The sequence below is a fragment of the Castor canadensis genome, chromosome 1 (assembly GCF_047511655.1).
Source record: "Castor canadensis chromosome 1, mCasCan1.hap1v2, whole genome shotgun sequence".
NCBI classification, from domain to species: domain Eukaryota; kingdom Metazoa; phylum Chordata; class Mammalia; order Rodentia; family Castoridae; genus Castor; species Castor canadensis.
Genome location: NC_133386.1, coordinates 24,228,754 through 24,241,422, shown reverse-complemented (window position 1 = coordinate 24,241,422; position 12,669 = coordinate 24,228,754). Strand labels below are relative to the sequence as shown.

The 12,669-nt window shown below is 32.7% G+C and overlaps 1 long non-coding RNA gene across 1 annotated transcript in view; it reads left to right on the top strand.

Annotated features, from left to right (window-relative positions):
* Positions 1 to 9,098, top strand: part of LOC141420674 (uncharacterized) — a 59,577-nt gene extending 50,479 nt beyond the window's left edge. Inside the window, exon 3 of the long non-coding RNA XR_012445198.1 lies at positions 8,239 to 9,098. This is a non-coding gene — a long non-coding RNA (uncharacterized lncRNA). The remainder of the gene's footprint in view (positions 1 to 8,238) is intronic.
* Positions 9,099 to 12,669: the final 3,571 nt, after the last annotated feature.

The window sequence follows — 12,669 nt, the reverse complement described above, 5'->3', positions numbered from 1 at the left end:
AATTTCTTACCAAATAACAGGTCATATTGTTTGTGGAAATATAAAATGTTGGAAACTTGATAAGCTTGATTGACTATCATTGGATTGCTGAATCTATAAAAAAGAAGTGAACCTTTGTTGTATTAAGCTCCTGCTATGCAGTGGTGACTATTACTACAGTGTATCCTGTCCTGTAATGACTGATATTAAAAGTATCACTGCGAAAGTGTGCCCTTTAGTAATTTGTGAACATTCTAGCTGAATATTGTTATTTCTAGATATATTAAAGACATGGAAAAAAGTAAATTATAAAATTATTTTGTGCTTTGATATTAATTTAAATCTTGCTTTTTTCCAGTTTTGATGCTTATACAAGCATCCCATAAATGTTTTCATGTGAAAAAAAAAGTGTATATATGTAATCTCTTTTCATGTAATTCTTGTAGCAGCACCCAAAAATTGGATTAAATTTCTACATTCTATTGTCCTAAGTTATAAGAGCAACAACTTCTGACAAATTTTCAGTAGTTAAGTCAATTAATATGTCAAATCCTTGGAAAACTGCAATTGCTAGTGCAAGTAGACTGAATGGAAATCAGAGGCTTCACCATGGGAGGGAGTGTTTCTGTCATTACTTTCCTTTAGATATATTGCTATAGTTATTGACTTCTGCTACTGCTCCCAAATGAAGAAATTGGTCTAAAATAAATAAATAATCTGAGACTATCTAAATTTCCCCCAAAAGGAATATATTTAGTATTTATTAGGTAAGTGACTACTTTCAAATTGACAAGCAGAAAATAGAGTGATAGAATCAATGAAATTGTGGCTATAGGTGGTAGTGGCAAGTTTGACATACTGTTGAACCATTGAAATAAAGCGTAGTTCTGTTTTGTAATAAATCTGCAAAGTTTGTATCATTGGCTTAATTAGGTTAAACATTTTAAATTCTGTCCATATATTACTACCTTTTACAGAGGGCTTTTTTTTTTTCTAAATTAAGTAGCATGTTCAGGCCTCTCACACAAAAGCTCCATTTCAAATATGAACATCAAACATTTTAGAGGTTCACTGGTCGTTTTCATAAGCATATGAGTCCTGATATAAATTCTTCATGTTTAGCTTGATATATCTCATGTCGTACTATTGGTTTATGACAAATGAAATAAGCCAAATACACACCTTGCCAAAAGAAACTTAGGAGCACCCAAGTAAGGTAGGTTTCCTCTTATCTATGCATGAATATCTTTTAAAACATAAGTCAGAATGCAAAGAGTCAAAGGAAAGAGAGAAAGTATAAAGAACATGTAGAAATAAAGTAAAGAGACTAAACAAAACAAAAGATTTCAATTCTTCTGGACATGAGACTTCTGAAAGTGAAAGAGTGTTATTGTACTCAGATTAGAAGGACATCCTGGTAATTGTTCAGACAGAGAATGATGGCTGTTTAATATCCTATACTGCACTCGATTAATTACCTTTCTTTCTTCAATTTTATTTTTTGTCATATGCACAATTTAGGTTCTGCAACAGTTTCATATAGTAATGGTAATTTTACACTTAACCATCTGAAAAAAAATAGAACAAATTAATGCAATTTTAAATGGTACATCTTATTTGGCTCTATAAAAACTTAACAAAATAAATAGAATCTGTAAATAGCAATAAACTAAACTTTAGAGTTCCTTACTAATGGGCAGTTAGAATTTATTTTCATACATCTGCTAATGATTTAATCAACATATTTTAGTTACCAAATATTGCCAGTATAATGGGGAAGAAACTCCATTTTTAAAAAAAAAAATAGCTATCAAGGATGATTTGAATCACTTCAACTCTGCAAAAAAAAAAAAAATCACCCTGTATATAAATATTGCATGTGCTTAAGCATTAAAGTTTCTTGGAATCATTGAAAATCACTAATATAATGGAAATTATTGTGTACAATCTTTTAAATTGGCCATCGGGAACATTGTACTGAAGAACAAACATCATTTATTCAATAATTCTGGCCAAGGTAAGTGTTATTCATAGTAATTATAAAGATGTTTATTTAATATAATATCTCTGATTATAAGAAGTACTGAAAAACACATTACTTGCATGGGTATTTATAGCCTTTATTTTAACTGATAGATATTTAATTTTGTTACACAACTTTTACAATTAAACTATCTTGATACTATCGAAAAGACTGTCATAAAACCATTAATAGTGATGAACATAGGTAGTGAAGGTGTTGTGTCGTGGGGAAGGGACACGAGAGCAAGGCTCTGCCTTCCAGAAGCCATTGCAGTGACCCTAAACTGAGGTCTTGGAAGAGAAGAAGAAAGGAGCATACAGTAAACTCAAAGTCACTTCAAAGTGAAAATGACAACACATCTAAACAAACTTAAAGAGCCAGACTATCAAAGACAGGTGGGTCTGATCCTTTGAAGGTCAGAGAATTGCCGATAATCACACTCCAAAAGAACTGAAAATGGAGGAAGACACTCACATATACTAGTTTGTCCATCTATACTCAGTGAAAACTTAATTATTTCCTATAAATAAATTCTACAATACTGCTTGAAATTTCCAGGGCTTGTTTCTAACAGTTTCTAGGTTTCCCTTTTATAATTGTTCTAATTTCAAGACTACTTTATACACAAAGATTTTTTTATTTGACACTAAAAGCCATGTGAATATTTCAATAAAATTTGTGCTTGACAGAACAACATTGACTCTGTAATATTTAAGATAAACTGGTTTTATGGAATGTAAATCAATGGTTTAGAAATTTTTTAATGAATTATGCATGCTTCTCATCAAAAAAGAGTGTTTTCCCATCAGTTTCAATGGCAAGACCCTAGAATGATCTAAATTGATTAGATATGTTCATAGTAAATCAGTTTAATTTCTAGGTATCAGAAGGAAGAAGTAATAATATGACTCTTATTATGCTACATGCTTTTATACCTTCACTGTCTTTGTCAAAGTAGAGTATTTGGTCCTCTCAAAAAAAGATAAAAGTTTATATTACCTTTTTATAAATTCATTGTTAAGTTTTGCTTTTAGCAAGATTGACTGTGAGTAGATAAGGATGAGCAGACAAATTTTATTTTATTATGATTCCCAAATTTTATTTTGAGTCTTTATTTTTAGGTACATATACAATGTTTAATATTGTTTTCATTCTAAAAGTGTTCTTAGTAATCCTTCAAGTAAGATTCACTAGTAAGATGAAATCTCTTCACAATTTATTTTTACTTCCCTATATTCTTGGCTATCATACATAGATAATCTCAGAAGTGTTAATATTTAGAGGTTATATAAATGTTTAGTCATCTTTTAAACCACACTTAGCCAACAGATTTCTCTTTTCAAGATAATTTGTGTTAGCTGGGCACCAGTGGCTCACGCCTGTAATCATAGCTACTCAGGAGTCAGAGATCAGGAGGATCATGACTCAAAGTTAACCTGGATAAATAGTTTGCAAGACCCATCTTGAAAAAAGCCATTACAAAAAAAAGGGCTGGTGAAGTGGCTCAAGGTGTAGACCCTCCAAGTACCATCAAAAAAAAAAAAAAAAAAAAAAACCTTTACTTGAAAACATGATGATTTTTAAACTAAATGTGATAAATAGATGTCATAGGTATATGAAGCTACAATAAAATAAATGGCTATCTGAAAAGGAGATTTTTATCTGGTACATATTTTAACCATTCAAGTTTCAATTTGTTAAACATTTTATATTCTCATTCCAATATTATGTATAGTATTAGAAGCTATGGATAGAAACAAGCCTGAGGGACTAGATGAATCATGGAATTGCTAATGGGATATTAAGTCTTTCACATTTACATAGTCATTTGGTTGAAATCTAGCCAACATTAAATAGGGTACCACATTATAACCTGCCAAATCAAGGGACTCTGTTAGGAGATCCACTTCTGTTGCATAGAGGACTACAGAGTTCATTAACTGACCATCTCAATGACAGTAAAGATTAAAAGCAATGCATTTTGTATCCACTCTTGACTATCCATAATTGCTCTCTGAATGATCAGTAAAGATCCTAGTTAGTATCTAATGTGAAAGTTTTATGTAATGTAAACAACAGAATAGAAGAAATTAGAAACTTAAGGATTCTGTATTGTAAGACTTTTTAAAGATGCATATTTTCACGGACTTTAGATCTAGGGCAAATACGGCAATGTTGTTGGACTTGGGTCACATGACAAGGGAAGAACATATACGAGAGGTATGGTGATAGGTAGGAAACCCAAAACATGAAAGCGTTTGATGTCCTCACTCCAGAGGAGCTAATACAGAAATCTTAAGGCCACAGAGGTCAACACGAGAAGGGGATCAGGAACCAGCATAAAGATCAGGTAGAGATGAATGAACTTGGATTGTAACACATTTGTACATGAAAGCAATGCTAGGAATCTCTGTATAGCTATCCTTAACTCAACTAGCAAAAATGCTATGTCTTTCTTATTATGCTTATATCTTCTCTTCAACAAAATTAGAGATAAGGGGAGAACAAGTTCTGCCTGGAAGTGAGGTGGGGGAGGTGGTGATGGAAGGGAGCAGGGGGGAGAAATGACCCAAACAATGTACTCACATGTGATAATAATAAAAAATGCACATTTTCTTTAAAGTGCAAAACTTCATCTTAAGTGAAATTAGCCAGGCTCAGGAAACCCAAGACCAAATGTTTTCTCTCATATGTGAAATATAGACCCAATACAGATATAAGCAATATTTTGAAAAACAGTTTACACTAAGGGGAGTTCACATATGAGAGAGGGGCAATAAAAGAAAGGAAGTTAAGAAGGTGAATATGGTTAATGTACTCCTTATACAAGAGTGAATTTAGCATTTTAAAACTTGTTCAAATCACCATAAGAAGGGGACTAAGGTAGAAAGGAGAAAAATTAAGGGAATAAACCAATTTTTAATGTAATACATATATACATGAAAATGCCACAATGAAACCCTGCATAGCCATCTTAAAAAAACAAAATTGCATTTTTTTTTTTTTTTTACAAAAGCAGATAACAGGAAGGCAAAACAGGTCCTGTCTGGGGGTGTGTACAAGTGGGAATGGAAAGGATATAAGGAAAGGGGGTCAGAGGGTGAATATGGTGGAAAAATTCTGTACACACGTATGAAAATTTAAAAATGAGACCTGTTGAAATAATTCGAGGAATAGGGGAAGGAGAGATAAAGAAGAATGATGGAGGTTGTGAATTCAACCGTGGTATTTTATAAGAAATTTTGTAAATGTCACAATGTATCTCCATTATAAAAATAATAAAAATAAAGTATAAAAAATTCTAAATATAGCATAGAAATAAAGCTCAAATTGTAGCAAATAAAATGACACTAAAGAAAGTAGTGAAATTGTTGATCAAGTTAGGCATTCAAAAGATTAATTTATAAGAATTATAAGAATAAATTATAGTAAGGTAACACTTGTACATGCTTGTAGAAATTTAAGATTAAAATTTAGAGATTAGGCTTAATATTTGTGACACAAAGTATTAAAAGAATATTATTTTCATTTCATTTCATATTTTAAAATTTTATTTTTCACCCATGTAATGTTATAATGTAAGATAGTTGTTTTAACATGCCTTTGGCATAAAGCATAAAACACATTGAAAGATAAACACTTCTTAATGTACTTTTGGGCATTAAGAATATGAATACTTTAATTCATTAATTTGCTGGTAATTCTATTCCTATAAAGAAATTTGCCAAAAGCTATGATATAGGCTCATAACCAAAGTAATGTGATAAATTTCACTGAACTATAAAGGAAATTAGCTTCATTACTTCATTGTGGATGTTTTCAAACTAGTTTTAGTCCCCCAAATTTTGAAACTCTATTGACAATAGTTGTTCACTAGGCAGTAATTCTCAAAAAAGGGGAGGCATGTGGCAAATACCAAGATTTCTTGGAGACAGGGGTGAGGTCTCCTCACAGGTCACTTTATCTCACAGTATCATTATTTCTAGAATTATCCTGTTTCTACTTAGGATTCCTGAAGGCATATGTCCACAGTTCTCTAAATTACTACCTATGTGCCTCTGATATGTTTTTCATTCAGACAAATTACATTGTATTCTATGTTTCATGCATGAAACTCTATTTTGGACACAAAGATTAATTTAATACAAGTTATACTTTTATTAGTATAGGAAAAATATACTGAAAATGAATAATTCATTATATTGTAAAGAGGATAGATCATTGTGTACCCTTCTGTGTCTCAGCTGAGAAAGAGCTCTGTAAGAGAATACAGATTAAAATGAAAAAAAATAGAAGTTTATTAAGATATGTAGATATGTATCTTGTATGTACATGGAGACACCTAAGTAATGAATCATTCTCAAAGAGGAGGCTATAATTCTAGCTTATATAATATCTTCATCAAAGAACAGTAAACTTTTAGAGAAGTAATAAGGGAAAAAAAGACTGACTACCTAGGGCCATCAAATTGTGGGAAGGCAAATATATGGGGATTTATTAGGAAGATGTTTCTGTTGTCATCTCTAGGATGATACATGTCTAAAGATGTCTTCAGCAATCAACCCTTGCCTTTCCTGGTAGACAGAGAAGAACACCTTTGCTTTTGTGAAACTATGTCCTGCTTTTAGACAATTAGACAATTAGGAGGAAGGTAGAAAGTTTTTCTTGTATCTGCTTGTCAATTGTCTTCATCTCAAAGCATTTCTTACACAAAGTAGCATATTTTAGTGTTCCATACTCTGGTCTCCTGCACTGTTTTATAGAACAACATTCAGAAAATCTAGCGATTGATAATGCTTTTTAGAGAAATTGAGCTTAATTTTAAATAATGAGTGATTTGACAAGACTAAAATATGGTAGTAGTATCTACCAAAACAGATGGAAAAGGGAAAAAAAGGAAAATCATTAAGGAATGAGACAGTAAGATGATTTAGCAAATTATAGATAATTGTATATATCTGCAATTCCTGATGGATGTGATTGATAGATAAGAGTAGAGAGATTAGTTGGTTTAGAACATCCCTACCCACTCAAATCTGAACACACTTGGTTTACAGTGTGTTCAGAATTTGTGATTCTGATGCAACTGGGGTTAAGGATCACTTAAAATTCAGAGCTTAGGGACCATACCTATTTATTATTATGGGGACACAATGAATTTTATTAACTTGGAGAAAAAAATGGAGATAACAGAAAGTCATTATTTTTGCAAACAAGAACCTTGTATGAAAATTCATTAAAATAAAATCTAAGAAAGCAAAAACAATTACCATGGGAAGAGGAAAGAATGACATCTATTATATTCTGCAGTGTAGTTGAAAAAGTTTTCTGAAATGTGACAAGATAAGTTCAGCTGACAAGGATTTAGTGAGACAGGATATGGAGGGCAGGATATGGAGTCATTGAAAGTAGAAGTAATAGGAGAAAAGGTATAGGAATATTTGTAAAAGAAGTAGCAAGCATTATTTTTCTATGTCATAGGACAAATTAGCACAAAAAAGGAACTTAAAACTATATACATTATCTCAGGGTTTCCATGGATCAGAAGTTCAGCTTAGCTGGGACCTTTGTTTAGGATGTTACAAGGTTCCATTCTAGGTATTGGCCAGGCTGCATTCTTTTCTGGAGCTTTGACCCTCTTCTATGCTCACATGATTGTTAGCTAAATTAATTTCTGTACTGAGGTTGTTGTTTTCCTGCTGATATTTACCTGAGGCTCTTAGATCCTACAGGTTCCCCAGTCTTTGCCACTTGGCTCTCTCAGGGATCCTCTAACATGGCAGCTTATTTCTTCAAAGCCTGTAGAAGAATCTTGCTCTAGATTGATAAGTATGAAAATGGCTAATTCATCACCTTTGTGATATTATGTAGCCTGACCCATAGACTAGCAGTATGTCGCCTTTGTCACATTTTACCATTTTACTGGCTACAAGAAAGTCCCAAGGCTGTACATAGTCTAGAAGAGAGAATTAGACAAGGGTGTGATTCACTGGGGTTCCTTTTAGACTCTTACCTGCCACACAGCAAAACAAAAGCCACCCCAAACTTCTGTCAAACACATGTTCATTCTTCCTTCCTTCTTTCCTTCCACAGTGTTGAGAAATAAAACTCAAGGTCTTGCATATACTAGGCAAATACTCTACCTCTGAGCTACAACTCCAGCCTCACAGGTACTTTCTCAGAGCTACTGATTAGGAAATTGACCTTGGTCTTGTTTCTTCATTCCTATGCTATAGGTGCTATCATTATTTTCTCTGTGCTGGTCAAGAACCTAAATCACAACAAAATCTGCATTTTGTGAATTCGAGAACTTGAGTCTTTGGTCTATTGGATTGAAGAACTATGTCAGGTACTTGCCAAACTCTGTTCTTTGGATTATAGCTTTGAATGAATTTTAAGAGTTCCAAGACACCAAAATCTCAGAACTAGGGATGGTTAGGCAAGGTTTGTGTTTCCTGAAGCCCATAAGTTTCTCACTTTTGGATTTAACCACAAAGGCATACCAGAAAAGTTGTCATTTTCTAACACATTAAAATTTTGACAAGAACTGTGTTTGGTCCAGATAATACTATTGTGAATTGCATTGACACAACATGGGATATTATGGAATTTAGATTCCAACAGGAAAAAACATAGATTTAAAAAATCAAATAATATAGATCAGAAATAAATGCAAGAAATGCATTGGAAATGCAAGCTTGAACAATGTTAAGCATTAAGAAGGAAACACAAAATTATGTGTGTGAGAGTGTGTCTAGGTCTGCCTTACAGAGTCCGAACAGAGAAGGGTATGTGTTAAAGGCAATGGCTCATCTTAAAATTAAAGCAACATGAAAATTGCTGGTCATTTAAAAATCTGGAGCAAGAATGTGCTGACTGAAAAGAATAGCCAGGGCAAAGACAGGAATGGCATTGAGTTGTCTGAAACTCAAGAATTTTATTTTATAAAGTACAGGAAGTTGGCTGGTCCTCAAAATTTAAACAAGGTGCTCACTTATGAACAGCAAATAAACCCTTATTACTACTCTAAATAATGAATAATTTTGATGATGTTATTACTGGTTACTATAAGGTATCAGTAAAACTCTTAAATACTTTTATTGTCTCTATGGATGGAAAATTATAATGGATAATTGCAACAAATATCTTCTAGATAAATATGCATGCATTGCTTCATTTAAATTGATTGATAACAATGGATGATCTTGGTATGAGTTTAATTTTTAAAGCATTAAAATTTATTGTTTTAGTCAATTATAATTCTTACTAAGTTCTTTAAATCATCTGATATTACCACAATGGCATTTCTGAAGGGTTCATTATGACTGTTGATTTTTCTTGGTTTATGTACTTGAATTCTTACAGCCAGAAATTATTTAGCTGAGAGAGGCAAGGGTGTCAATCAAAATAACATTAGGTTAAATTTGAATTTTAGAAAAGACAATTGCTTAATGTAAATGTGTCCCAAGGTATTGCATGGGACAAACTTATGCTAAAAAGTGTGTCACATGTTATGACTTTACATCAACAGTGATAAATTATTACTATAATTTTATATAAAGAACTGTATGGTAAAAGGAAACTTTGTATATTCATGATCTCTTATAATTTTATTTGAAGAAGATGTTATGGAAAAAGTATGGTTGGGATAGAAGAAAAGGTCAAATAAGATTTTCCCTCCATAAATTTAAATTTAGTATATCTGGGTAAGAGTTTAAGTTTAAATTAATTGTTTTTAAATGATGTTTAGATCATGGCTGCATGTGAGATTAGATTAAAACAACATATAGGAAAGTTTAGTGAAATAGAAAGAAGGACACATTACTTATTTAATTTTGGTCATTATAATTTCCTACTTGCAAGTATAATAAGACATATGTATTAATTTTCTATGGCTGCCATAACAAAGTACCACACAGAGTGAGTTAAACAACAGGCAGTTCTGGAGAGTACAAGACATAAATTAAAATGTCACCAGGATTGTTCCCTGTTGAGGACTATGAGGGAGAAACTGCCTCTCCCTTGTTTCTGTGGCTTGCTGGCAAACTTGGCATCCTTAGGCTTGCTAGAGCATCACCTTGATTGCTATATTCATCTGGATATGATGTTCTCCCCATGGGCTGGTCTGGTTACACATTTTCATTTTCATATGAGCACCAGTCATATTGGATGGGTACCTTATTCCTATGTAACTCAGCTTAGCTAATACACATGCAATGGGCCTATTTTCAAATAATGTAATATTTTGAAGTTGAGAACATTATTATATGAATTTGAAGTGAAGGAAAATGAAGCTACAGTCAACCAATAACGGCATAGCAGAAAGAAATGGAAATAACAATTGCAGAAAGCTGAGACCCTATCTTCAAGTCTGTTGTTTCACTGTCAATATGTCTTTGGAAAAATCTCCTAATTTCCTCTCTCTGTTATATGATCCATAAAGTGGAACTAATAATGTCAGCTTTCTTTAACTAGAAAGAATTTTGTAAGACTCAGGTAAACAGTGATTTTTATATATGTATGACAAGTAAACCATGAACAAATTTTTTAAAGTAAAATTTGAACTAAATAATCTATAAGTCAAAACATAGCTGGTAAAAGCCCCCATTAATATTTAGTGTCTGCAAATAGGACCTAGCAAGTAATTCGGAAAACATTCTGAACTAGTCCTGCAAACTCTACCAATTCAATTGACAGAGGGACCTAATTATTGCCATTTCTTCCTTTATTTTCTGTCAATATAGCTATCTGTTTGCACTATTAAAATTATCTTTAAGGAGTCCTTTCAGTCTCCATTCTTTGTCCTTCATACATGTCCTCATTGTTTTTCAATATAATTTTATTAGAAACAGTATTTAAACCTGTCATTAATGCTACAAAGAAAAACAGAGACAAGCCATTGTTTTCATGTGCCTACAATATACTTAGGCACAACAATAAAAAAATTGGGGGAAACTTATAAAGAAATTCTATTAAGTTTTCTTGTTCTGATTTTAAACAATGAATGAAGAAGGAGGTAAAAAATGGGAAACTAAGTGCTACAGTCACATGAGAATAGAATGCAATAGAAAAATATACTAGGAAACAAATCTACCAGGTTAATCTTCCATGACCAACAATAATTTGCTCCAAGAGTTCAAGGATGCTTTACTGTTAGAAAATGTATTTATCATTTCATCACTTTAACTCTTTAAAATAAGAAGACTTAAATGATTACATTGAGAATACCAAAATATTATCAAATTCAGCACCACTTCTCTCTGTAGGAAACCTGCAATGAGATAGACTTTAGTGAGAGTATTTTTATTTAGAACATTTGTTCCTGAAGCCACCAGGAAGCACCATTCTTTATTCAGTAATTTTAAAGTTCAAATGCACAGAAAAAATATTGTAATTTGTATTAGAGCTTTCTATTACTGTGACAAAATATCAGACAATCTACTTATAAAAAGGCAAGGTTGTTTTGGTCCACAGTTTTGGAGATTTCAGTTAATGAGTGACCCATTGCTTTGGGCCTGTGGTGGTACAGTACATTGTGATAGGAGTATATGGGTAACTGGGAATGAAAAAGAGAGAGAAAAGGGGGTTAGAGTTCCAATAACCCCTTAAAGTCCCTAATGACCAGGATATCTCAAACTCAGCTCTAAGTGTTAAGTCGGGCACCAAGGCTTTAACACATGGGCCTTTGAGAGACATCCAGATCCAAACTCTATAATAATTGTAAGACTATTATAGTGGACATTCATATATACTTCTAGATTCACCATCTTTGAATATTTGCCAAATTTGTTTCTCTTCTTTTTTTTCTCTTACCCATTTGAGAGATATTTTACACACTGGATACTAATATACTCTTAATTCTTTATTACATGTTGCCTAAATAAGAACACTCACCTACCTAACCATAGTACAACTGTCACACTCAAAATATTCAACAGCAAAAATGAACATTTTTATTGACATGATATTTAAATTTCCTCATTTATCTCAATGTCACATTTTCCTCAAATGTACGTTATAGACTTCCAATGCTTGATTACATATTGCATGTAATTCATGTCCCATTTTAGCTTTGTTTAAGGTAGAACACATTTCCTTTTGTTTTTAATCATGACACTGATAATTTTTAAAAACATCAGAGCAGCTATTCTGGGTCATATCTTTCAACTTGGATTTGTCTGGTTAGTTTCTCACATACACATTTAGTTTAAATTGGACTGGGGAGGGGCAAGAATACTTCCGAGGTGATTTTATCTGTTGGTTGTGTTTCTCAGAGCTCACACTGGGAGATGTGGAATGTCACTTTGTTTCAGTGTGGTAGCATGATTTCTTAAAGTATTAGTTTGCTATTCCTGTGCAATAAATTACCAAAGTTTAGTGACTGAAAATAGTACAAATTTGTTATCTCACAATGTCTGAGTGTCTGAAGTCTGACCCATTTGATTTGGGTTCTCTACACAATTGAAATCATGGTGTCAGTCAGCTGTATCAGGAGGCTTGACTAGGCAGGAGCTCCTTTCAAGCTCTCACAATTGTTGACAGCATCATTGTCTTGCAGGCCTATGACCATAGTCCCCTTATCTTGCTAACTGTTAGCCAAGCATAGTTCTTAGCAAATAGAATGTACTCACAGTTCCTTGCCATGTGGCTCCCAGGGGCAATTCAGA